Below are 20,504 nucleotides of genomic sequence, written 5' to 3'. Positions count from 1 at the left end.
AAATTGGCAGTAAGTCTATTTGCAAAGATATTGGGAATATCTGCTGGGTCAGAATGGGAGGCTAGGACCTTTCCTTTTTGAAAAAAAAAGACACGGCCAATAAAACCAAACAAAAATTGAATGTACCAAAACTGTTTAGTACTTTCATCTTTATACTCTCCAAAGACTTAATCACATCACTTCCTTTTATAATTTCCAAATCACTCCTTTTCTTTAATTTAAGGAGACAGCATACATCCAAAGATCGTAGGGATGATAGAAATCATTTCATTTAATCAAGGCAGAGTATAAACATGTAGTTTAAGCTGCCAACACAGTTCTTTCATTAGTAATAGTTCATTTTGTGCACCACCTCTCAACTCAGTTTGCAAACTTTCTATACCAAATAAGAGAAATTTGTCATCTTGATTATCTTTTATATACTTAAATAGTGAATTTGTAACATCCTTCTTTTTAATTTTATATAAATGTTAATATATTCTGCCCTTAAAATACCTTTCATTTTTTTTATATATAAAAGGCAAGGCACATTTTACAAAGTGCAACATAAATCACCCCCTTTGTTGCACAATTAATATACCCATTAGATTTCACAATGCCATAATAAAAATATCTACTTGAGTTCTTTCTCGAATATGGGGGCACTGTCTGCAGCTATGGCATTTATGTGCCCCTGCCCTTTTGGTAGAAACTCCAACATTGTTAAAAGGTGTCTCTAAGAAGTTCTTATTTTTTTCATTTTTTATAAACTACTTGGGGTTATTTTCCCATAATTTTACAAATTTCATTATATGATGAAACATACAACAATTTATGATATCCTTAATATGGGAAGCATTGCCATTAAAACTTGTAGTAAATGCCTGCAAATAGATTGTATCCCAGTCTATCACCAGGCCAACATTAATAATACCCCCAGTACCAGTCAAGGGAATGTATATACCATCACATCTTTTGGTAATAACTTCTGTAAATGTTGGCTCCAAAATGTTTTGGGGTAGCCCCTATTTAATAACATTTTTCTAGTATCTTCAGCTGTGTATCAAATAATAAAAAATCAAAAACAATTTGTGAAAAATGTACTAGTTGGCCTTTCACCAGGAATATGTTCTGGTGTTTAGGATGGCAACTATTATAGTGTAAAAAATCATTTGAATATGTAGGGATGCAATCTATTTGTGGGCAAACAACACACCACTAAGAAATGAAGATATAGTCAGGGTAGGGGCTTAGGAATGTGGGTTAAACATTCCCCTGTCTTGATAATCAAGTGGCAACAGTTGTCAGGAAATCTTTTTGGTCAACACAGCTAATTGTGAAAGGGATATCATCAAGGTATAAAGAGGTATTCTCTCCCTTATATTCAGCATTGATTAAACCAGTTATTGAGTGCAATCCCCCCTTCAGGATGTATCTCACTAAACATATCAAACAAGTAAGAACAACTTGAAGTGTTCCTAACCAAAATAATCAGAGATCTAAAGTACCTGAGCTACAGCTAGCATGAAAGACTGGAATCCCTGCCCCTTTATTCAGTCACTTATAGACTTTTGAAGGGAGAGCTTTGTTCCACTTACTATGCCATTAGAGATCCAGTTGTCCTGGAACTCCTGTAGCTCCATGCAGCCAATGAGTCCATCAATACCAAAACCAGTGTCTTAAAATTTCACCAACAGATAAATAAAATACATTTGAGGGACAAGTTTATAACCTGGATCTTCCTAAAGTTCTGGAATAAACTTTGCCTGATTGCTATCAGTGCAACTCACTATCTTCCTTTAAACATAAAATTGATGACTGGATTGGGATTCACAAATTCATTAAGTGGTATGGCCCTCCTTGAGAAAGGAAGTGCAGCCTGGGGAAGGGTACTAGCAAGGCACAAATAGTCATAAGACTCAATAGCTCAAGACTATCTATGAATCTGTAAATCTATGCAAACCTGAGTAAGAGATATATTATCCTGGTATTCACTGCCATTTAAAGAATTAAGGATGAGAGCTGCTATAAGGAGGGAGCATGGTGACACTCAGCAGGTAGAGCTGGAGTGTTGAAGCTTGGCATATGGATCAGAGCTGGAGGGTCTGTCTGGTATAAGTCTCTCAGTCCCCATGGAAACAGTTATAATCTGCAGGAAGGCATGATGAGTATAGATGTTGCATGGATGATCTGCCTGGTGTAAATGCCTAACTGCATGGGAGGTTTGCAGATGTCTGTGACTGGAATGGGAAGGTTGTAGCTTGGACTGGCAGCAGAACTTTGGGATGGGTGTCCTGCATGGTGGAAGTGTTTAAATCCCTAAGGAAGAGAGGAGATGGTCTACAGCTAGTATGGGAGTGCTGCAGATGAGTGTGGGCAACGATGCTGTGGATTGGTAAGTCTGCCTGATGGGTATGCATATGACTACAATATGAGCAGTGGTGCTCTGTAGTCCACATAGGAGTACTGTTTCCTTTCTACTTTTGAAGATCACAACAAGAGCCCTCACATTACAAGTGCACACTCTAATCTCCAAACCTTTTGTATATAAAGTAATGCGACAGATTAAAGCAAGTATTTTTTGGGTGGAAGGGCAAACCCACATTAGGTACAAACCCACAACCTTATATTTATTAACTCCAGTATCAAAAAACTTTGAGGAAGAGAGAACATTCTCAAGACCTGCACACAGTGGTCATAGGTAATCCATTGTTTCATGTTAAAATGAATAAGCAAGTGGTGTCTTGAGATGTCATGCAGCAAGAGATAATAAATGAGGAAGCAGTTGCAGGTGGACATGACAAGGCTGTGGAGACTCAGCGTAGTTGAAATCACTAAGATACTGGGGTGAAGTGGTGGTCATCTGAAGCTAGAGTGCGAGTACTGCTGCTGTTAGGTGTGGACAGTGTGGCTGTGGATGGTCTGCAGAGTGGAAATCCCTAACTTCTTGGGAGTGGCGGTGGTCTACAAATGGGAAGGAAGTGCTTCAGCTAGATATGGGGAGCAAGTCTAGGTGGTGGTTGGCCAGCATGGTGGACGTATGTAAGTCAATGGGGAAGGAGGGAATGCTTTGTAGGTAGGGGGTATGCTGTAGCCAGGCATGGAGCCCAGGGCTGTAGTGTAATTAGTCTTCCTGGTCAATATCCCAAAGTTTCCAGTGTGAGTGGCAGTTATCTGTGGCTAGAATGAGAGTGCCACAGCTTGACATAGATAGCAGGGCTGTAAAATGGGTGGAGTGTCTGTAGGAAGTGCCTAACTCCCCAGGGGGAGAAGTGGAAGTCTACAGCATAGGTGGACTGTATGATGAAAGTGCACAAGAACTTGGAGAAGGCTGTGGTATGTGGCTAATGTGGGAGACTGCAGCTGGGCATGGTGAGTATGGTTGTAGGGGGTGACTGCTTGGTGGAGGTCCCTCTGTCCCCAGGGTGAACATTGGTGGTTTGCTGCCAAGGTACCAGGGTCTAGTGCCAGCAGCCATGAAAATCAGGGCTCTAGAGTGTGGATCTGGTGGTTAATGTATTTAAGTCCCCATGGGGAGTGGCAATAATCATTTCTAAGAATCAGAGTGTGATGGTCAGGCATGGGGAGTACAGCTGTGGGGGCAGACTACCTAATGGGAAATCTGTAATTCTCCAAGGTATTGCTGGCTAACTGCAGACTAGAGTGTGAGTACTGCAGCTGTACTGGAGACAAAGCCAGTGGGGGAATCTGCCTGGTCAAAGTGCCATTCCATTAGGAAGTAGTAGTAGCTCCATGCTTAAAAGAGAGTGTGGCAGCTCATTATGGAGCAATAAGTTTGTGCAGTGGCTAGTCTGCCTGGTAGAAGTGCCACAATTCCCAGAATAAGTGGCAGGAGACTGCAGACAAGGCTGGGAGTGCTAAGGCTGGGTAGCAGTATTGTCTGGGATAATGGTCTGCCTGACAGCAGTGCCTACATGTCCAGGTCAGAACAGTGGCTGGTGTAGCAGAGGTAGTAGTTCTGTGACTAGACATGGTTAGCGGGACTGTAGGGTAGGTGTTGTGCCTGGTAAAAGCCCCTAAGTTCATAGGGAACAATATCAATTTGTAGCTGGGCAGTGAGAGATGCAGCAAGCCAAGGGGAGCAGATGATAAGAGTCTGCCTGGTGAAAGTCCATATGTCCCAAGTGGGAGTGATGGTGATCTGTATTGAGGGAAGGAGGGAATGCTGTGACAAAACATGCAGAATAAGACAGTTGGCCATGAAGTCTGCATGTGGAAATGCATAATCCCTAAGTGATGGTGAACTATGGCCTAAGTGGGAGTACTGCAACTAGACATGGGGAGTAAGGCTGTGGGCCTGTATTCTGCCTGGAAGAAATGCCTACATCTCAGGATGAGTGGCAGCAGTCTGTAGCAGGAGTTAGAGTACTGTGGCTGGGCATGGAGATAAGGACTGTGTGAGAGGATTGCACCCTGAGGCCGGGAAGTGAGGGCTGCAGTCATGCATACAGACCAAGCCCTTGCAGTAGTTGGCCTGCCTTGCTGGAATACCCAAGTCCCCAGGAGTGCAGCAGAGGTATGCTGCTGGACCGCAGGTGCTGTAGCTTGGCATGGGGTGGGCAGGGATTTGGGGATTTCTGCCTGGTGAAAGTCTGAAGTGAAGAAGAGAGTGCTTTGAGCAGGTTTTGAGAATGAGGTTGTTTGGTAGGTGGCTTATCTGCCTGTTGGAAGTCCCTAAATCTTCCAAAGAATGGCAGTTGTCTGCAACCAGGGTAAGAGTGCTGCAGCCAGGTATTGGGAGCAGGGCTCTACAAGTTGTCTGCATAATAGAAATGCTTGAATCCTGGTGGAAGTAAAGTCCATCTTCTGCAGCAGTGGGGGTGCTGTGTTTAGGCATAATGAGAACCAGGGCTGTGTGGGGGGAGGGTTATGTCTGGTGGAAATGCACAAGTCCCCAGGTAAGTAGCAGTAGTCTACATCTGGGGTGGAAGTGCTTCAGTATGGCATGGTCAGTCTTGTAGAGGTACCCAAGTCCCAGAATGGAGTTGCACAAGTCTGCAGAAGGGTGGGAATGCTAAGGCTGTGCATGGGGAGTACAGCTGTAGGGTGGGGCTCTGCCTGATGGAAGCCAGGATTGGGAAGCAGAGTTTGTGGGTCACTAGCCTGCTTGATGAAATCCTTCGCTCCAAGTGGAGCTGCAGAGTTCTGAGGCCATGAAGGGAGTACTGCAACCAAGCATTGACAGCAGAACTGTTGGGAGGCTGTGCCTGTTGGACATCCTTATATCACATGATTGGTGTGCTGTAGCTGTAGGCAGCACTGGTCTAAAATTTGGATAAAAGTGTTTTTCCTGGATATTGGAAGCATATGGGTGGTCTGCCTGGTAGAAGTATAAAAGTCCCAGGTGGAGCAATGGAATTCTGTGGTTGGAGTGGAAGTGCAATGTCCTGGCATGGCCAGCAGGGCTTTAGGGGTGTCTACCTGGTGGAAGTCACTAAGTCTCCAGTAGAACACTGGAGGTTTACATCAGGGGATGGATACTGCTGTTGCCTGGCAAGGGTAGGTGGGTCGTGGGTGGGGCAGTCTATATGGGGGAAGAAATTAAGTCCCTTAAGGGAGTGGTACTGTCAGAATGCATGGGTGTAATACCTCATCCAGATATATGGAGTCCTTTGTAGAAATATGGAGTGGAGCTGAATTATCAATGTAGTGCAATGATGGGCTGTGGCTGTGATGGAAGGGCTGTGAATGGGCATGAGGATCCAATCTGTGGTTCATAGGTAGCTACTAGGCTATTGGCCCAAGGGTCTAAGTAAGCCTAGCCAACAGGGTTCCCTGGCTTACGCCACCCAAGAAAGTTAATTTCATGTGCCCCTGTCGAGCAGAGATATAGAAGTGTTTCCCAGGGTGTACTTCCTATAGATTCATAGGGTGGGGATCTGTCTGATGGAAGTCTCCATGCATATAAGGGGGAAGAAATGGTGGTCTGCAACTGAGAAAGGCACAGGGCTATGGGGTGGCTGGTCTGCTTGGTTAAAGCACCTGAGTTCCAAGGAGGAGTGGCAGCAATTTGTAATCAGGCTGGGAATGCCAGACTGGGCATTAGGAGAATGAGGAGCAGAGCTCTTTGGAGGAAGTGTCTAAGTTCTTAGGTGGTACAGACATAGTCTTTGGCATGAGAGGGAATGTTGCAGCTGGATATGAGGTGGAAGACTACTTCTTAGATGCACCTAATCCCATAGGGGGACAGTGGCCGTCTACACGTGGAGTGAAAATGCTAAAAAAACAGCATGGGGAGCAGGGCTATGGAGTGGCAGGTCTGCCTAGAAATGTGTAAGTCCCTGGGGAGGGAGCTGCAGCATTTTGCAGCAGTTGATATTGCTACAAATGGGCTTGAGAAGCAGGGTTGTAATGGGTCTTTCTGGTGTAAATGGCTTAGTCCCTAGGGTGGGGAGGGGTGGAAAGCAACAGCAGTCTGTGACCAGGCTGAAAATGCAGTGGGTGGAAGAGGGGAGCTGTCTGTGAGGGTCTGCCTGGTGAGAGTACCCATCACTGTGTAGATCAGTGACAGTCTGCTTCCAGGAAGGCAGTGCTGTGGCAGAGTTGGATTCAAGGCTATGGGGTGGCTGGTCTACATGGTAGAAGTGTCTAAGCCCCCAGGGGTGGCAGCTGTGATCTGTATCCAAGGAGAGAGTTCTGAAGCCAGTCATGGGAACAGGGCTATGAGGGTAGCTACCTGGTTGAAATACCTAAGTTCTTAGAGGAGAGTAGTGGCAGTCTAGGGCAGGAGAGGGAGATTTGCATTTGTGCATGGACAGCAAGACTCTGGGATAGATGATAAGCCTGGTACAAGTCCCTAAGTACCCAGGTAAAGTGTTAGCATTCAGTAGGCATGGTAGAAGTGCTGTGACTAGGAATGGGAAGCAGGGCTGTGGGGATTCTGACAGGTTGAAGTGCCTACATCCTCACTGGGGACAGACAGCAATCTAGGCAGGGTGGGAGTGCTGTGACCAGGAATGTAATGTAGGGCTATAGGGTAGGAGTATGCCTGGTATAAGTGTCTAAGTCCCTGGAGGAGTGATAGCATCATGCAACTATGGTAGAAATAATGCAGCCAGGCATAATGATCAGGGTAGAGTGGGGTCTGGCTAGTGGAAGACCATATATCCTGAGTGGGAACTGTGGCAGTCTGTGGCCAGGGTGAAAATGATGTAGGCTGATATGGTAAGAATGGATGTTGGTGGGATTTACCTGATGGAAATGCATAAGTCCATGGCAAAGCTATGGCACTGTATGACCATATTGGGACTGCTGTGCTAGTAATAGGGAACAGACTTGTGAAGTCTGTGAGGAAGCAGCACAGTCTGCATGCAAAAGGATGTACTGTGACCATGAATAAGAAGTAAGGCTGTAAAGTAGTCGGTCTGTGTGGCTGAAGTGCCTGGGTCCCTGACACAGCAGCAGTGGTCTATGGCCGCCATTGGAGTCCTGTGACTGAACACGGGAAGCAGGGCTATAGGTGGGGTCTGTCTGATGGAGTTCTGTATATCCTCAAAGTATGCAATGATGGCCAGCATCCAGGGAAAGTGTTGTGAATAGGTATGGGGCAAGGCTGTGGGTGACTGATGGAAATGCCAAAGACATCCAAAGAGTCGCAATGACCTGAGCCAGAGTGGGAGTGCTGCTGCCAGGCATGGACAGACTGGTGTGTGGTGCTTGTTCTGCCTGACTGTTGTGCCTAATCTTAGTGAGCAGCATTATCAGTTTACAACCAGGGTGGGAGTATGGCAGATGGACTTTTGGAGTAGAGCTGTGGGTGGGTGGGTGGATGGTCTAGGCTCTTGGATATGCCTACGTCTGTGAGGAGGCATCAGCAGTCTGCAGCTAAGGCAGTGATACTACAGGCAGTCATGGAGAGCAGGGCAGTGGGTGTAGTTATCTACCTGAAGAGACTGACTAAGTTCCAGTGAGAGCAGTGGCAGTCAGCATTGAGGGTGAAAGTCTGCTGCCTTCATGGAGAGCAGAGATGTAGGTGGATCTACATGGTAGAAGTACTTAAGTTTCTGTAGAAGGAGACATGGTCTGAGGCCTGGGTGAGGTTGCTTGGCCAGGCATGGAAGGCAAGGTTGGGGTGATAGGAAATGGATGTGGTCTGCAGCTATGAAGGGACAGCCACAGCCCTGCATAAGGAGGAAGGCTGTGATAGTAGCTTTTCTACCTAGCAGGGATTCCTAAGTCCCTGAAGAGAGTAATTGCTGCCTGTGTCAAGGGTATGAGTGCTGCTTTCAGGCAAGGCTGGCAAGGCTGCAGGACAGGGTCTGCCTGTTGGGAGTCACTAAGTCCCCTCAGAAAGGAATACCAGGTTGCATATGTGGGAGTGCTGCAGCTCGGCATCAGAAGCAGAATGATGCAGGGTCTGGCTGGAGGAAGTCCCTAAGACCTCAGTAGGGGTAAAAAATGGTAAGCAGTATTGGAGGGTTGTAGCTGTACATGGGGAGTAAGGATATAGTGTATCTACCTGTGGAAGCCCCTAAATGCCCTGGGGGTGAGCAGCAGTAGTTTACAGGGAGGTTGTGCACTGAGCAATATTGTTGGATGTCTGGTATGGCCTAGTGTAAGCACACCAGGGAAATGACAGTAGTCTGTGGTTCAAGGGAAATTGCTATGGCATAGCAAAGCATGGGCAGCATGGCTGTGGGTGGATGTCCTTCAAGGATGCATCTGCAGTCATAACATATGGGGTTGTCCTGCCTCAGGCAGCCCTTCGGTCGGCCGGATTCCAAAGTCTGGGTCTGGCCTCGGCTGATGTCGCACTTTCCCCGACGTCAGAGCTTCTGGGGTATAAAGGCATCAGCCAACGCCATTTTCCTCAGTCTTTCTTGCCATGCGGTGCCCGAAGCAGAAGCTGTTCGCAAGTGCCGGTCGGTCAGATCCAGAGATTTCAGCTACCGAAGACTTCTAAAAAAGCTAAGTACCCCGTTGGGGACTCTTTCTTGCCTCAGCCGATGTCAGACAAAGTAAATAATTGTTTAACTTGTGGGAAACAAATACCTCATAAGGATTTCCATTCTTACTGCCTTCCTTGCTTAGGCCCAGACCACGACGTATCAGCTTGTTTAGCCTGTGCCTCCTTCAACCAACGGACTCTTAGACGTCGGTCGGAGTTTGCGGAAGAGTTTTTTGGATCCGCTTTTGCATATAAAATGCCGTCGGAGACTCCGACTACACATTTAGCCAGAAAACGCAAGGAAAAGGACCGACACTCGCGGCCCGCGGTTTCGGCTGAAACCACGGTTAGGCCTACCGTGAGTGTCTCGGTTTCGGCCGAAACCGAGTCCTCGGTTCATACTTCTACCGAAATCATACCTCCGACAACCGAGGCCAGAGAGGCCCCGGCTGAGTCGGCTACAGAAATACCTACCGAAGAAGCAAGCGCACAAGATTTGTCCGACACCATTCCATTGGGCATTTCTACTCCTGCACGTGGGGCAGCTAGGCCCCCTGCTTCTATGTCTATAAAGGCTTTCTCCAGGGCTAAAGCAGCTAAAACTTCTAAGGCTTTACCTGCAAAAACTTCTTCTCAAAGACCTTCCTCAAGTTCTCAGATTCTCAGCCTTGCTGAGGACCTTATATCTCTGATTAGGGGTTCCCAACCTCACCCAGACAGGGCCTCCCAACCTCCTCCTGACAAAAGGCCTAGGACTGAACCCCCTGAAGCTCTCTCCTCTGATAACTCCTCGAATGATGATGATTTATCAGACCATCAGGAAGGGCCATACTCACCTTATGAGGATTCAGATGCAGAAGACTCTATTCCTTCTGCCTCCCCTCCAGAAGAATTTTCCTTTGGGGAAACTTTGCATTCAATGAGGGAACTCTTTCAATGGCAGGGTCAGGATTTCTCTGATTTTAGAAAAAGACTAAGGACCTTTTTACACTTGCCACAGCATAGGCCTTTAGCCATATCACCTGTGCTAACTGTAGTTGATGATGCATATAATGATGTCAGTTCTGCCCCTGATTCTCTTCCCCCGGCCCCTGCCAAACCTGACAGATATTACAGGGTCCCGGATTCTCACTACCACTTATACAAAGCCCATGCTGCAGACCCAGAAACTATTTCTCAGGGCCCAAAAGGTGTTGCAGCTGCCACTGCCAAAAACCCCCTACCCTCTGAAAGAGAGTCAAGAGCATTAGAGAGATGGGGAGAAAAGGTTTATACATCTGCTACCCTTTCTGCCAGGGCATTAAACTGTCAATTCCATATGATACAGTACCAGGAATATTTGTTAGATCAGCTGAATAAAAAGCTTTCTTCACCTGAACCTTTAGACCGTAAGTCCCTTCAGGATTTGGTACACAACTCTCAGCAGATCAGTAATCATTTCTTAAAATGTGGCTATTATGCACTGGAGGCTTCATTTAGATCAGCTATGACTGGGGCAGTAATTCGAAGGCATGCCTGGCTAAAAGAGCAATCCTTACCAGACCATGTCAAGGCTAAACTCCTAGATGCTCCAATGGAGAAACAAAATTTATTTGGCTCCCCTGCACAGGAGATTCTAAAGAAAATGGAAGAAAAAGCAAAATCTATGCAAACAGTAAAGGATTTTCTGCAGGTCCAACCTCCGAGGTTCAGCAGAAACTGGCCTTCAAAGAATTGGTCCTTTCCAGACACCTCCAGAGCACAGAGGGGCAGGAATTGACGCCCAAGAGGCAGAGATCAATCAAAGGGTGCCTACAGGGGTCGTCAGTGGCAACCTGCCAACCAGAGGAGTACTGCCACAACTGCAACTACAACCACTTCCACAGGACAGACACAATGACTTGACTCTGATTCCGCCTACCAGGGAACAACTGGAAGCACCCTTGGGTGGGAAGTTGGCTTTTTCTCAAAAAACTGGCATTGCATTACAAAAGACAAATGGACATTGCAAACAATAGACAAAGGATACAGGTTTCACTTCCACACTTTACCAAGAAGGAGCGGAATGCCAAACCTTCCACCAAATCAGAAGCCAGAGGCTTTAAGACAAATCATCAAATGAAAGCAATAGAAAGGGTACCATCTATGGAACAAGGCCAAGGATTTTACTCCAGACTATTCCTTGTACCAAGAGAAGAAACCCAATGGAGGCCCATTCTCGACTTGTCCGCACTAAACACATATCTCATTGTGCCAAAATTCAAGATGCTGACCCTACAGCAACTTCTTCCCATGTTAGGCAAGGAGTCTTGGCTGGTGACTCTAGATCTCAAGGAGGAATACCTGCACGTCCCTATACAACCAGATTGCAGAAGACACCTCAGATTTCTTGCAGGATCAGAGCATTATCAATTCTCAGCATTGCCCTTTGGATTATCTACTGCGCCCAGAGTATTCACGAAATGCCTGGCATCAGTAATTGCACATTGCAGACTTCAGGGAATTCAAATCTACCCATACCTGGACGACTGCCTAATACAAGCGGACAACAAGACAAAACTAATAAAGGATTTGGCCTATGTCATACACCTGTTACAGGCCTTGGGATACACAGTCAACATCCAGAAGTCAAGACTAGTGCCATCCCAAAGGATAACATTTTTGGGTGCGGATCTGGACACAATAATTCAGATGGCTTTTCTCACAGAAGAAAAACAAAAACAACTCCCAGTCTACTTCATGGCTTTGACAAGACAAACTCAGCTTACTGCAAGGAAAGTCCTGCAGGCTCTGGGTTACATGGCATCCTGCATAATCTTGATCCCACATGCCAGGCTGCATATGAGAAAATTACAATGGTACCTAAGGAATGTATGGTCTCAACACAGGCACAGTCTAGAAACCATGATTCCAATCATTCCATGCCTGAAAAAGGAATTCCTGTGGTGGGCTCAGGCCTGCCAGTCCAACAGAGGGTTGCCTTTCAACAAACCACAACCAAGGCAAACCATCACCACGGACGCCTCAGACCTAGGATGGGGAGCACACATGGAAGACAAGTGTATCCAAGGCCTATGGTCTCAAGACCAGCTGAATTTGCACATAAACCTAAAGGAGATGCTGGCAGTGAAGCATGCAATCGAGGCATTCAAATCATTCCTCCAGCAAGGACATCTGCTGATAAGGACAGACAATACCACAGTCATGTGGTACATAAACAAACAGGGAGGCACGCATTCCTACCCTCTATGCCAGATGGCAATGGATCTGTGGAACCTAGGCCTGAATCTCAACATCCAACTGCAGGCCGTATTCGTACCAGGAAAAGAGAATTCATTAGCAGACAGCTTAAGCAGAACTACCACAGATGCTCACGAATGGATGCTGCATCCAGACATCTTCAAAATCATAACAAACAAATGGGGAATGCCAGAGATAGACCTGTTCACCTCCCCACTCAACCACCAACTGAAAAAAATCTGCTCAAGGGTGTACCACCCACAAGCCTGGAGGGTGGACTCCCTTTCTTTCAGCTGGAATGCCCTAACAGTGTATGCTTTTCCACCTCTCCCATTGATGTACAAAGTTCTACTGAAGATCAGGGAGGAACAGCCAAAGGTGATACTAATAGCTCCAGACTGGCCAAGACAGCATTGGTATCCATTACTGAGAAGCATGTCTCGGACGAACTCATGGCCTCTACCCATATGGCCTCTACTTCTAACGCAGAACAACTTCAAGACCCTGCATCCAAGCTTGAAAACACTGCAGCTGACTGTCTGGAAAATTGCTTAAAACAAAACCAAACTGTCTTATCTCAGAGGGTCAATGACATTATCCTGGAAGCTCGCAGACCCTTCACAAGAAAGACATACTCAGCTAAATGGAAGAGGTTCCTCATTTGGGGCGCATCAAAGGGTACAAATATCACACTGGCAAACCTAGCACACATCCTAGAATACTTAGCAGAACTGTTCCACAATGGCCTGTCCTATTCTTCCATTAAGATTCATGCTTCAGCAATTTCAGCAGAGTACAACATGGATCCTCCTATCTTCTCTCACCCTTTCCTCAGACAATTTTTAAGAGGTATCAAAAATGTCAAACCTCCAAGGAAACCACCTCTGCCTGCATGGGATCTCAATTTTGTGCTGAAAAAATTAACACTACCCCCTTTTGAACCAGCAGCAACAGCAGACTTACAGTTCTTATCTTGGAAGACTGCATTCCTTCTAGCAATCACCTCAGCAAGAAGAGTATCTGAGTTACAGGCACTAATGGCAGTACAGCCTTTCCTTATTTTTCACCAGGATAGAGTGTCTCTGAGAACCAATCCTACTTTCATGCCAAAGGTGGTATCCAAGGTATCCTTGAACCAAGCTATTCATTTGGCTATGTTCTTCCCTAACCCACAGAACAAGGGGGAAAAACTATTGCACACCTTGGATGTACACAGACAACTACGCTACTATCTGGACAGAACTAAAACCAGCAGAAAAACTGACCAACTTTTTGTAGCACATGCCACTGCAGTGCATGGAAAAGTAATTTCCAAACAGACAATTTCAAAATGGATAGGAAATTGCATTAGTTTCTGCTACTCTTTTCATGGCAAGGCAACTCCTGAAAATATCAGGCCTCACTCCACAAGAGCCACAGCCACCACTACAGCTTTCCTATGAGGGGTGGCTACCAAGGACATTTTAGAAGCTGCTACTTGGAGCTCCATGCATACATTTGCCAAGCATTACAATCTACCTTTATACTCCAGATCCCGAGCAGGTTTTGCAACTGCAGTTCTACAGGGGATCTTAACTACACCATCCTTATCTTAGTACCTCCTCCCCCAGTTTGGCTATGGTATTCTACCCATATGTTATGACTGCAGATGCATCCTTGAAGGACATAGTACAGTTTTGTACCTACCATAAATGTAGATGTCCGATAGGTATGCATCTGCAGTCAGGATTACCCACCCTCCTTCCCCTCTGTGGTATTCCTAGGGTGCTTACCCCTCTTTCAGCTAGCTGGGGGAATCTATTATGGTGTATTTGTTTGTGTATATATATATATATATATATATATATATATATATATATATATATATATATGTATATATTTTGTTTGTTACTGTTTGGATTTTCAACATTTCTCCAAATTTAGCCTTCCTAGAGGGCACCTGGCATCTGGGGCAAGAAACACTGAGGAAAATGGCATCGGCTGATGCCTTTATACCCCAGAAGCTCTGACGTCGGGGAAAGTGCGACATCAGCCGAGGCCAGACCCAGACTTTGGAATCCGGCCGACCGAAGGGCTGCCTGAGGCAGGACAACCCCATATGTTATGACTGCAGATGCATACCTATCGGACATCTACATTTATGGTAGGTACAAAACTGTACTATGTGGCTTGTGGAAATGCATAACTCCTTGGAGGGAGTGGCAGTGGTCTGCAGATGGGCACGAAGAACAGGGCTGAAGGATGGGGTTCTGCCTTTTGGAACTGCATAACTCTTTAAAGGAAGCAGCAGTGTACCACAGACAAGAGAAAGTACTTTTTTGAAAATATTTTCATTGAATTTTAACAAGAAAACAAGTGATACATTTTAAAATTAAAAGGAAATATTTCACATACTTGAAAAAAAACCTAAATAAAAAAATAATTTCAAAAATACAACAAATAACTATTTACAAGAGTATCTACTTAATAAAAATGTTCTAAGATTTTGGTAGATAAAAATTATCCTGCAATAATCATTGTTTGTTTAATAGTTCTTTTAGACTTTTCCAAGAATTATATGTAGAAGTGATTCTGGTAGACTGTGACTTAATACTAGTAAGTTCCAGTTGACAAACTTCAGTAGCGATTCATTGAAGGGGGAGTAGAATCATTCTTTCAGTTTCTTGTTATAATTTTTCTTGCAGTAGCTAGAATGCTCTTTAACAAAGGATATTTCAATCTTCTAACACAATCAGGTATTGAAGTATTAAATAAAACTAATGATTAGTTATAGAACATTTATCGGTAAAAAGAGCTTTCATGAATAAATTGATCATTTTCAATATGGTTTAAGTATAGAACAATCAAAAACATATGTTGCCAGTCTGTTTTAAGGTCTAATTTACATCTCCAGCAAACCATCTTACTTTTAGATATTAATTCAATTTTGTGTGGTTTAAGGAAACATCTATGTAAGAACTTCCATGTAAACAGTCTCCATTTAAGCGAATAGGTAGTTTGTTTTGATGATGATAAAATTAGGTTTTTATCCTCATCATTAGGATCCTTATTTATGAGTTTGAAGCAATTACAGTAGTTATCTTTATTATATTCCAATTCTTTTTTAATCACTTTATAAATTTGCAAAGCAGACCTTTTCCAGATATTTTCAATTGTTTCAAAGAAAATAAAAGATCAATTAGCTTAAGAATAGAATCTTTTACTGTTGGTTGCATAACTTTGATTATGTCTTCAGTTGATTGTCTGCAGTTTTGTACATGTAGCCATATATCTTCATCCAAATCAAAATTATTAATTATATGTTGAATAGAATACAGTTTTTCTTTATTCATTAACTGAAACCAATATATCAAATTATTTTCTTTAAAAGTGACCATTGTGGATAAATTTAATGTGGAAATGTTATTTTGAGTATTGGCAAGTTGAAAAAAATCTATGCTTTATACATTGGATTTCTATAGATAAAGTTTCTCAAGGTATTCATTAAAATAGTAATTGCTTCAATTGACTACATGAAAAGAGACATGGAAGAGCTCTGCGATCTTGTAACCCAGGGAGGTATGGCCCTAGCCCTGAGTAGCATTCTGCCATCGCCCAGAATGATACCACAGTACAAGGACAAAATTATTGATTTCAACAATTGGCTAAGCTTCTGGGGTCATTCAAAGGGGATCAAGTATCTGTCTGCTTGGGATGACATGGTCGACAGACCACAATGCTTTGCCACAGATGGCCTATACCTGTTGCCCCTAGGATTCCGGATACTGGCTAAGGCTGTTGCTGCCCCTATAGTGCCTTTTTTAGGCAGGGTTCAAGTAACAAATTCAACACCATAACAGGAACAGGTAAGTAAAAACTGAGGGTAATGCCACTCAATGCTAGAAGTCTAAATGTCAAAATGCACTCACTCGAGGCACTCCTTAAAATGGAGAACATCGATATCTGTGCAGTGACTGAGACCTGGTTCAAGGCTCCAGAGAGCACCCCTGCACTACCAGGCTATAACTCATACCACACTTTTCGGCCATCTAACCTGGACCGAAACATCAAAGGTGGGGATGTGTCCATATTCATTAAAGATTACCACACCTCCAGGCTAGTCGCTCAGCATAATGCATCCGAGGTTATCCAAGTGCAACTAACTCTTGGCAAAACTGCAGTCCAAATTGCAGCTTGCTACAGATCCCTCACCATGCCCCAGGATTCCCACTCCTCTTTTCTTGATGTACTGGAAAATATTAGGGTTCAACCAAACACCCTAATAATGGGTGACTTCAACTACCCCACCATTAACTGGGAAAACTACTCATGTACTAACTCCTTAGCACAACGCTTTCTGGAATTTATAAACTCCAATGCCCTAGATCAACTTATCCACACCCCCACCAGGGGCAACAATATCCTAGACCTAGTCATTACCAACATGAGTGACCGGTGTTCCACACCTGAAGTCAACTCCTCGTTGGTCCGATCCGATCATAAACTAATCACCCTTGATATCCACATCCCACCCCCCCCACCCCCCATTAAGGAAACCACAGTAAGAAATTTATCCAAAGCCAACTTCATGCTTCTTAAGACAGAAGTAGTGAACTTCATGACACCCATGCAGATGGACAATACAGTTACAACTGCTGAATCCTACACAAATGCGCTCTATAAGCACCTGCATGAGTGCATGGATCATGCTATCCCAAACAGAACCAAGACGTTATCCTCCAAAAAAAGGAAGCCAATCTGGTGGTCCCCTGCCATAAACAAACTGTACAACAGAAGGAAGAAACTGTTGCAAAAGAAAGTAAAATCCCATGATTGGAGGAGTTCCCTGGTCAACCTCAGTAAGAAGCTGAGATCCCTTATAAAATCCTCCAAAGCTAGCTACGAAAATAAAATTGCCACTAATTCCAAGGACAACCACAAAGCATTCTATAGCTATGTCAAGAATCACAATGGCAACACCCAGATCTGCTCTGAGTTACAGCACAAAGGCATGAAAATTACAGAACCAACTGATATTGCCAACATCCTGGCAGATAGGTTCAGTGCTAACTTTACCCCCCCCCCACCCCCTAAAGGGCCCATATCTATACAGGAAGAATGCAGAGTCCCTGTAATCACAACTACGCAGGTGAAAGATGCACTCTCTAAAGCCAAAAACACAGCATCCATGGGACTGGACAACATCCCAGGCTGCATTTTACATGAACTTCAGAATGAACTGGCTCCCCACTTAAGCACCATGTTCAATAATAGCCTCGCATCAGGCTTTGTGCCCACTGAATGGTGCACAGCAACAGCTATCCCACTCCACAAAGGGAGAGCCACCACTGATCCCAGGAACTATAGACCTATTAGCCTGACGAGCCTGGTCTGCAAAGCCATGGAACGTATCATCATGGAACTCATAAACAAAGACATTGGTAACCTCCAAACTCTGGATCCCACCCAGTTCAGGTTTGTGAAGGGCAGATCATGCCTCCTGAACCTGATTGACTTCTTTGAGGCAGTCACCAAAGCCGTAGATGAGGGTAAAGTGGTTCACACAGCCTATCTTGACCTCGCCAAGGCTTTCGACACCATCCCCCATTCTGGAATTATAGCTAAACTCAATAAACTAGGCATAAATCCCTACATCACAAGATGGGTTGCCAACTGGCTCACTGACAGAACCCACAATGTAAAGTTGCAGACTCCAACTCTGACCTTAAACCAGTGACAAGTGGAGTACCACAGGGTTCCGTCCTGGGACCGCTCCTGTTTGGTATCTACTTCTCTGAAGTACAGGCTAACACAGAAGGCCTCTGGCTAATGAAGTTCGCAGATGACTGCAAACTAGGAGCCATAGTCAAGTCCCCAAATGATGTGAACATCCTACAGAAGGGCCTCTCTGAGACAGATGCCTGGTGTCAGAGCCATGGCCTCAAGCTCAATGCCAAAAAGTGCAGTGTCATCCCCTTTGGTAAAAACTCTGTACTCATGAACTACCACATAGGCAGCAATCTACTTAACACCGAATGTGTGATAAGAGACCTTGGGACCCAGGTGGACAGTAGTCTCTCCTTTGATAGTCACATCGCCACAGTAGTCAGGAAGTCCTTCTACGTGGCACACCTCATCATAAAAGGGTTCTCGTCCAGGAAAAAAGAGGTCATCATTACCCTCTACTCATCACTCATTAGACCCATTATAGAGTACAACGCCCCTTTTGGAATGTACCTCACAAGGCATCTGCAGCAGCTGGAAAGGCCACAGAAGTACCTCACAAAGAGGATTACTGGACTCAAACAAATGCCCTACATTGACCGCCTCAAAAAACGCCAGCTTTACTCCGTAGCATATCACCTACTCAGAGGTGATCTCTGCCTAACATATAAAGCTATGTCAAACCCAGAGCTGTTGGACATGCTACACCTAAAGAAATTCCAATCCCTCCGAGCTACATGCTCTAGGGACCTAAACCTTGTCACCACAATAAACAGGAAGTGCTGGAGGGATAGATTCCTATCCCAGAGACTTCCTATACTCTGGAACAGGCTACCCATCTATGTCAAGCAAAGTTCTTCATTAGCAGTCTTCAAGAAAAATCTTGATGAGTGGATGGGGAAATAGGAAATACACCCCGGGGATCACTTCTGTGTCTCTGCTCGTCAGTGGCACATGAAAATAACTTTCTTGGGTGGCATAAGCCAGGGAACCTTGTTAGCTAGGCTTGCATAGGCCCTTGGGCTGATAGCCTAGTACCTACTTATGAACCTATGAACCTATGAAATAGAAAAATAGGAAGAGTTGATTGCTTAAAATTATTTAAGAAATATTTTTTTAATAACCAAAACAATGAATTGTTTAAAATTAAATACTGGTTTGAATATTTAGAACAATTAGATTGTATTCAAAGACTTCCTTGAAATTCTTTCAATTTAGCAGAATAATTATAATTTGACCAAAGTGCAATTGTCTTGATAATATATGATAAAGAGTACAATTCCATATCTGGTAGACCAACACCATCTAAAGACAAATCTCTAATATGGTGGTTTAAAGCTATTATGGGCTAACAGGATACCACACAAATTTTAATATTAGAGAATTAAAGTTTTTTATACAACTTCTAGGGAGAGGTAAAGATAATGAATGTAAAATATTTAGAACTTTTGGTAAGATAATCATTTTAATTATGGAAAGTCTCTCATCTTCCATTTATTTATAATATTTTCTATAGACGTTAAACCGTTATTATAATTCATGGTTTTTATTTTCTTAATATTATCAGTAATTGTTATTCTTAAGTATCTTATTTTCGTGGACTATATATTTATTAAATCTTTTTTTCTATGTCCATAATGTTAAAGTTCATAAGTAAGATTTTCATTTTATTTTCATTAAAACTAAGACCAGCCCCGGGATTCATGAAGCTCGGCGCAAGGCCGGTGTAAGGCTTGCGCCGGCGGTGCAGTGAATAGTTGGCGTAGCAGCGCCATATGCATAGTAATGAGTGCGCGCTGCAACCACAGACACGTGCGTAGGGCACGTGAGCGAGCCCAAGTAGGATGCGTCCGGAGGCGTGGCCAAGCCGGCAGGTGATGAGCAACCTAAAGTGCTGACTTCCACAGGCCACCCATAATAGTAACCGCACCAGCCAGGGCCCGTGGAGAATGAAACGTACACAGACTATGCAACATAGTACCTGTCCCAACAAAATGGAGAACCAAACATCAACCCACGAAGCCCTAAGTGTACCCGTCCAAGGAACAAAGGATACGCGTAATACCGTGTCCGTCCCGCAATGCACTGTCAGTGGGCATACCCAGTGAAGGTATACCGCAGCATGTCAGCGTGCCGCACTGACATAGAAGTAGCGACATGGGCATGGTCACCAGCAGTAGTGAGAGTACACAGCTGGGTAGCCGTGTCGATATAACAACAAGAAGGAAACAAGATACCCTAAACACAGGCAAACATGTGCATAGCAACATGTACCACACCCAGCAACGTGCTCGTCGCATACACAGGACGGCGTATGTCTAACCGTAATATCCAGAAGCAGAACTCATGCATGCAAATGTAATACACAATAGCCCCATCATAGCATGTATCCCGCACCCATGTACGACCGTGCACCCAACCCAGCTAGCAGCCTTGCACAGCTACACACCTACACACAATGGGCATACCTGAAATGTGGTAAGAAGTATTGTCTTAGGCAGTGCCACGCGGGCAAATATGTACCCCACATGTTAACAACCCACCTCAGGTACAGATATGCAAATGGCTGCATGTGAATGTGTTGGCAGAATGTGTACATCCCGCATGTGGTATGGACCCGTCCAAACCCCATAGGCGTGCACACGCCACGGTGCACATAACTGTACACATCTGGACAAGGCGGTATGTTCAACCA

This window comes from Protopterus annectens, chromosome 2.part2 (genome assembly GCF_019279795.1).
Source record: "Protopterus annectens isolate FY-2018-M chromosome 2.part2, PAN1.0, whole genome shotgun sequence".
Lineage (NCBI taxonomy): Eukaryota > Metazoa > Chordata > Ceratodontiformes > Protopteridae > Protopterus > Protopterus annectens.
The sequence above is the reverse complement of the archived record's forward strand: the minus strand, read 5'-3'. Positions refer to the sequence as shown.